Source organism: Oncorhynchus clarkii, chromosome 7, assembly GCF_045791955.1.
Source record: "Oncorhynchus clarkii lewisi isolate Uvic-CL-2024 chromosome 7, UVic_Ocla_1.0, whole genome shotgun sequence".
Lineage (NCBI taxonomy): Eukaryota > Metazoa > Chordata > Actinopteri > Salmoniformes > Salmonidae > Oncorhynchus > Oncorhynchus clarkii.
Window position 1 is genome coordinate 53,814,064 of NC_092153.1, and position 7,500 is coordinate 53,821,563.

General features: G+C 48.5%; 1 protein-coding gene across 11 annotated transcripts in view; it reads left to right on the forward strand.

Annotated features, from left to right (window-relative positions):
• Positions 1 to 7,500, forward strand: part of LOC139413462 (forkhead box P4) — a 190,873-nt gene that overhangs the window by 104,003 nt on the left and 79,370 nt on the right. The window lies entirely within an intron of this gene.

Here is a 7,500-nt window from a genome sequence, read left to right on the forward strand (position 1 = left end):
CTTCTCCCTCTCTCTCCCCTTTTCTTCTATTCCTCAATTTCCATCATTCCTTCTTTTTCCCCCTCTCTACCCTGTGTGTGTGTGTGTGTGTGTGTGTGTGTGTGTGCGTGTGCGTGCGTGTGTGTGCGTGCGTCAATTAGGGTTGGACGGTATCCAGATTTTCATACCATCATACCATTTCTGTACCATACAGGGTTAACAGTATTACAGAATGTACACACTAGGGATGCTATTTAAAACAAATATATTTCATCATTTCATAATTAATACACCTCTTTTTTTGAGGGGGCGAAAGTCAAACGGTTTTGTTATAGTTCAGTCTTCTGTGATATATATAATGTGTGATATTGGTATGCAAACAAATAATTGAACGCACTGCAGTTAAAGGTTAACTTGTCATTTTTGCTGATTGAAAATGTTTTGAGCTAATACTATATCCATATTTATATTTATAAATGACATGGCATTCAGCCAATAAATATGATGCAGCTTTGGATTTGATCCCTGAAAGGGTTTAGACCTCTTGGAGAGCTTCTCCCGCTTCTCTAAATGATCTCCTTTATGAAATGACCCTGTTCATGTAAAAATGACCAAACACACTGACTGTTTTAATAAGCAAAACTACCAAGACTATTTCTTTGGGTGAACCTGAACAATCAAAATCAAATGTGGATGTTTGGAAACCCCAATCAGCAGCTGGGTGAGTTGTGTCCTCTCTGGTATGCTGTAGCCTAGGCAGCTGGGTGAGTTGTGTCCTCTCTGGTATGCTGTAGCCTAGGCAGCTGGGTGAGTTGTGTCCTCTCTGGTATGCTGTAGCCTAGGCAGCTGGGTGAGTTGTGTCCTCTCTGGTATGCTGTAGCCTAGGCAGCTGGGTGAGTTGTGTCCTCTCTGGTATGCTGTAGCCTAGGCAGCTGGGTGAGTTGTGTCCTCTCTGGTATGCTGTAGCCTAGGCAGCTGGGTGAGTTGTGTCCTCTCTGGTATGCTGTAGCCTAGGCAGCTGGGTGAGTTGTGTCCTCTCTGGTATACTGTAGCCTAGGCAGCTGGGTGAGTTGTGTCCTCTCTGGTATGCTGTAGCCTAGGCAGCTGGGTGAGTTGTGTCCTCTCTGGTATGCTGTAGCCTAGGCAGCTGATAGTGGCCGCTTGTGCGTTCCCGGTAATACACTATGTGTCCCCGGTGGACTGGCGCGTACATAAAGCATCCTCCAATCAGGTTGCAAAGGCATTACCTCTTTAACTAGGTTGGCGAGCCCCTCCCCCTTAAAAACCGAAGTGTACTGTCTGAGTAAAATACAATTTTCTACCACAATTTTCTGATTTTCGGACAACATAGGATGTTGCACACCCTTGGCTGAACGCGATGTGCAACATCCTACATTTTCCAAAATCCCAAAATGGTGGTGGGAATGCACATCAATCCTAGATGATAGTGCAGATCTAGCGGCAACTATTTATTGGCTGCCTAGGCTAGGTAGACTACACAACTACACACTTTTTGTCAGTCAGCTCATTTTTATGATCATATTTCAACTCTTTTGATTCAATTTCTACATTTGAGTATTATAGCAGTCGGACGCTGTGCGCTGTGGTTTCCTCATTGAACAAGAAACGTTTTGTGTGACTTGGAGGTGAGGAGCGCACATCTGGAGCACGGCAGGGTCTCGGGAGTCAGAACAGGTCTTTTGTGAAAAATAGGATGTGAAAAAAAAGTATTAAAACGCTAAGGGTTTTCAAACATTACAGCATATTTTGAAGATCTTTTGGAGTTTGTGACTTTTTTATTGCGTTGGCTCTGAACACGGCCTTTGCGTTCTTTAATGGGCAGGTTGGGCCATGAGAGGCCTGCTACAGCCGTTTAAAACCTCTCGAACGCACCTCTATATGGAAACATTACATTAAATCGCTGATTTGGACCGCGGCTGGATGGTGTTTTTGAAGGTGGCTCATGATAATTCCAGCTCAGGGTAGTCTGCCCATTTTAAGCTATGAGCTATAGTTTTAGTACACCTATTATATAGGTATAGATTTTGTCTGATTAGCCTCTACTAGTTCTGAGCAATAACTACACAAATGTGCGAGAGAGAGAAGCTGGGATTGGAGGAGAAGGCAGGAAGAGACAAATTAAAACCAGAACGAGAGGAAGAGGTGAAAAGAGAGATGAAGAAACTAAGGACTCTGGTCAGAGTGGAGTTTATGTGTAACCCACTGTGAAATTGGCCTCCGTTTAGCAGGCTTTACCGGAGTAATGAGAGCATAGGAGGGCGGTCATAGTAAAGTTAGCCCGTTTAGCAGCCTTTACCGGAGTAATGAGAGCATAGGAGGGCGGTCATAGTAAAGTTAGCCCGTTTAGCAGCCTTTACCGTAGTAATGAGAGCATAGGAGGGCGGTCATAGTAAAGTTAGCCCGTTTAGCAGGCTTTACCGGAGTAATGAGAGCATAAGAGGGCGGTCATAGTAAAGTTAGCCCGTTTAGCAGCCTTTACCGGAGTAATGAGAGCATAGGAGGGCGGTCATAGTAAAGTTAGCCCGTTTAGCAGCCTTTACCGGAGTAATGAGAGCATAGGAGGGCGGTCATGGTAAAGTTAGCCCGTTTAGCAGCCTTTACCGGAGTAATGAGAGCATAGGAGGGCGGTCATAGTAAAGTTAGCCCGTTTAGCAGCCTTTACCGGAGTAATGAGAGCATAGGAGGGCGGTCATAGTAAAGTTAGCCCGTTTAGCAGCCTTTACCGGAGTAATGAGAGCATAGGAGGGCGGTCATGGTAAAGTTAGCCCGTTTAGCAGCCTTTACCGGAGTAATGAGAGCATAGGAGGGCGGTCATGGTAAAGTTAGCCCGTTTAGCAGCCTTTACCGGAGTAATGAGAGCATAGGAGGGCGGTCATAGTAAAGTTAGCCCGTTTAGCAGCCTTTACCGGAGTAATGAGAGCATAGGAGGGCGGTCATGGTAAAGTTAGCCCGTTTAGCAGCCTTTACCGGAGTAATGAGAGCATAGGAGGGCGGTCATGGTAAAGTTAGCCCGTTTAGCAGCCTTTACCGGAGTAATGAGAGCATAGGAGGGCGGTCATAGTAAAGTTAGCCCGTTTAGCAGCCTTTAATGAGAGATTGCTCCCAAAACCGCCCCCCTCAGTCCTTGTGTCCCTTATCCCTTTACCCAGAGATGAGAAAACCCTGACCCCTCCAAGCCTTCCTTATTCCTCCTTAGTACTCAAATCAGTTCCCCGATCCCCTAACTATAGACAGAGAGACATGCCCAAGTTCATTTGGTGACCAGCTGTATTCAAGGAATCCCAGCATTATTACACAGGGATGTAGCTGATCTAGTTTAGTATACGTCTAGGCTGTATCTGTTTTAGTCTAGACCAGGGATGGGCAACTTTGATGGGGGTGGGGGCCACCAGAAATCTGAACTCATCACGAGTGGTCTCAGCAGCTACAGTCAGAGGCAGCCGTAGCCTTTTGTGCGCCCTAATAGATTTTTGGGGTATTTACAGTTTTGAATATGATATCTGAGTTAGAGTGACTAACAAAATCAATGGGGTCGGTAATTCAACCGTGATTACTATACGTTTATATAGCTGGCTAGACTAATTTACAGAGGCCTCTCTGCAGTCACAGAGATAGAAGCTGACATTGACCGCTTTCATGTTGAGGAAGGGCATATTGGCGCAAAGTGAGAATTGGGTGCATGTTTCATGAGTTGGGTGGTGGAGAGAACGAGAGAGAGAAGAAGAGAGAGAAAGGGAGAGAGAATGGTTTGTGTGATGAGTGACAGTGATGCATGCGATACATCAGAAGCGACCGAGGCTGAAACCAAGCCTTCACTTAGATATGCCCCAAAGTCATAAAGCAATCCCACTAACTGTCACCCCCTCAGTAATCAAACCCGCTGCCTCCCTCCCTCCCTCTGTGTGTGTGTGTGTGTGTGTGTGTGTGTGTGCGTGTGCGCGTGCGTAAACCCAGGTATGGTTATGTTGCCAAACCCCTGGGATGACTGACACACTGGTTGCTGCCTCATGTTACATCTTTTCAATGTCAGCCCACTTTTTTCTCTCTCTTCTTTTCTCTGTCCTGCACTCAGTCTGAGTAAACAGAGGAACAGAGAGAGAGCAAGAGAACCCAGGTAGTGGACTGATGTGGGATGGGGGAGAGGAGTTAAGGAGGGACTGCGGGAGACGGGGTGGAGTTTGGGGGAGACAGGGTGGGTCTGAAGTCTCCCTCCCCCTCCTCTCTCCGGACAATCCCAATGACAGCCCAGCCATGGGGCTGTTTTTCTATGGATGGGGGTGGGGGGCAGGGGGAGGATAGGTGGAGGCAAGGGAGACTGGGTTGTTTTCGCTGTCAACAATGGACCTCAGTCTGTCCTGATGAATTACTACAACATATGGTACCCACCTGTCTCTCCCTCCCTCCCTCCCTGCCTCCCTCCCTGCCTCCCTCTCTCCCTGCCTCCCTCTCTCCCTGCCTCCCTCCCTGCCTCCCTCCCTCCCTGCCTCCCTCTCTCCCTGCCTCCCTCTCTCCCTGCCTCCCTCTCTCCCTGCCTCCCTCTCTCCCTGCCTCCCTCCCTGCTTCCCTCCTTGCCTCCCTCCCTCCCTGCCTCCCTCCCTCCCTCCCTCCCTGCCTCCCTCCCTCCCTCCCTCTCTCCCTGCCTCCCTCCCTCGCTCTCTCCCTGCCTCCCTCCCTCCCTGCCTCCCTCCCTCCCTGCCTCTGTTTATATTTCTTCGCTACTCCTACGTTCTCTCTCTCCGTCTCGCCCAAACACAGCCGGATTAGAGACCAGATTCATCACAGCAGACCTGTTTGCTTTAGAAACCTGAGCCAAGCACACACACACACACACGCACAAAGCCTGGGAGAGGCATGCATGGAGAGGTCTGTCCGAGCTCTGTTTGTTGATGCATATTTTTTATCTTACGTGAGAGTAACGGGTAGAGGAATGAAATCCACTCTCTTAGAAGTGCTTTCACACTTGTGTGCATGAACAAACACACACACACGTACACGCATGCCTGCACACACACACACACACACACACACACACACACACACACACACACACACACACACACACACACACACACTCACTCACTCACTCACTCACTCATACATCAGGGCCACAATGTGCATATACTAAATTAATTCCCCCTCCTTTTCTTCTAATGGGCCCTTTAGCTAACCCCTCCCCTTTGTCCTCCCTCCCCCTCTCTCTCTTCCTCCCCCTCTCTCTCACGCTCCCTCTCACTCCACTCCCTCCCCTCTCCCCCCCCTCCCCTCTCTCTCGTCCTTTCTCCCCCTTTCTCTCGTCCTCCCTCCCCCTCTCTCTCGTCCTCCTTTCCCTCTCTCTCATCCTTCCTCCCCCATCTCTCGTCCTTCCTCCCCCATCTCTCGTCCTCCCTCCCCCTCTTTCTTGTCCTCCCTCCCCTTTCGTCCTTCCTCCCCCTCTCTCTCTCGTCCTCCGTCCCCCTCTCTCTCGTCCTCCCTCCCCTCTCTCTCATCCTTTCTCCCCTTCTCTCTCGTCCTCCCTCCCCCTCTCTCTCGTCCTCCCTCTCCCCCTTTCTCCCCCTCTCTTGACCCACTCAAAGAAAAGAAACAGTTGTCAGCCATTTTCGTGAAGCGTGTTAAGAGGGGAGAACAAACGTCCCTCTGGTGTGTGTGTGTGTGTGGTTGTGTGTGTGTGTGTGTGTGTGTGTGTGTGTGTGTGTGTGTGTGTGTGTGTGTGTGTGTGTGTGTGTGTGTGTGTGTGTGTGTTTGCGTGTGTGACCCTGCTGAATTAAAAAATGCACTGTTATTAAAATCTGTGTCAGGGGCGATGATTAACGGGGGGCGTTGACAAGTCAGAAGAACACACACACACGATAGACTCAGGTCTCCAAGCTGAGCTGTGACCTCCCCTCCCTCCCTCCCTCCCTCCCTCCCTCCCTCCCTCCCTCCCTCCCTCCCTCCCTCCCTCCTCTAATAAAACCTGTCTGACACCAGTGGAGTGCGTGTGTGCGTGTGTGTGTGTGTGTGTGTGTGTGTGTGTGTGTGTGTGTGTGTGTGTGTGTGTGTGTGTGTGTGTGTGTGTGTGTGTGTGTGTGTGTGTGTGTGTGTGTGTGTGTGTGTGTGCGTGCTCAGCGGCAGCACAAAGACTCTGTTGTTGGGCCTTCCTCTCAGGACTCCCTCATATTTTTTAAAGGTGCAGCGCGCCCCACAAGACCCACAGGGGTTAGAGAGAGGGGGGTTTATTCTACAATGCAAGTGCTTTCTGGGGTCAGAGAGAGAGAGAGAGAGAAAGGCAGGGGATAGGAGGAAAAGGGGTGTCCGGCCAGGACGGAGAGTGAGCTCCTTTCTAAGTTGTGAACTATTGCATTCTGCCCCATTTTACATCAAACAAAGAAGGGTTGCCAGTATCACAGTGTTCAAAATGAAAGTTTATCGAATTTGTTTTTGTACTATTTTGACTCAAACTGCTCTCACTTTAGGATATGAGAATAGACAGTCATCACCTAGTGCAGGACACACACACACACACACACACACACACACACACACACACACACACACACACACACACACAGAGAGAGAGTGAGGAGAGTTAGAGGAGACAGGCATCACCTCTGCATGGTAGTAGTGTTTGTGAAAGCCATAAATGCCTCTTTAATATAGTGGTAATAAGGATGGTAATTTTGACAAAATTGTCCCTCATTGTTTCCAGACATATCGGCTAGGGCTAACACACACACACACGCAGACACGCACACACACTTCTGATTGAGCCGATACAAAGCGTGTGTGAGGAATAATTCACACCACATGCCAAAGAGATGGGCGGGTGTTTTGTGTGTGTATTTTTCTGTGTGTGTGCTGCCAAAGCCCAGGTCAAACCAACCTATGGGAGGAGGTTCCAGGGGTAGTCTTTTTGTTTTTTTAAGCATGAAGGCATGTGTGTGTGTGTGTGTGTGTGTGTGTGTGTGTGTGTGTGTGTGTGTGTGTGTGTGTGTGTGTGTGTGTGTGTGTGTGTGTGTGTGTGTGTGTGTGTGTGTGTGTGTGTGTGTGTGTGTGGGTGGCATAAGTGTGTGCGTATGTGTTTTAATTGTGGTCTCAGCAAAAGTAGCAAGTGTGTTTGATGCAGATGGTTTTCATTGCTTAGGCCATAAAAGTGATTGCACACAGGGGCCCCTCCAGTCTGTGTAAGTCTGCTCTCTCGCTCTCTCTCTCTCACACCCACTTTATATCTTTGTCCCTCTCTTTTTCTCTCCCTCTTTCTCTCTCTCTCTCTATTTCTCACTCTCACCCTTTTTCTCTCTATCACTCTTTTCTTGAGCTCTCTCTCTCCTTCTCCCTTTGCCTTTTTACATTGTTCGACCTGATATTACAGGCACAAGACAGATGTTAGGAAGACCATTAGTAATATCAATAAGAATATACTTTATAACAGATGCTATTTATCTTGTTGAAATGATTGTTTTCTCAGAAATCTGATTGAGTCATAGTTTCCAGTTTAGGGAAGCATGGTGTGTCAGTCCACAT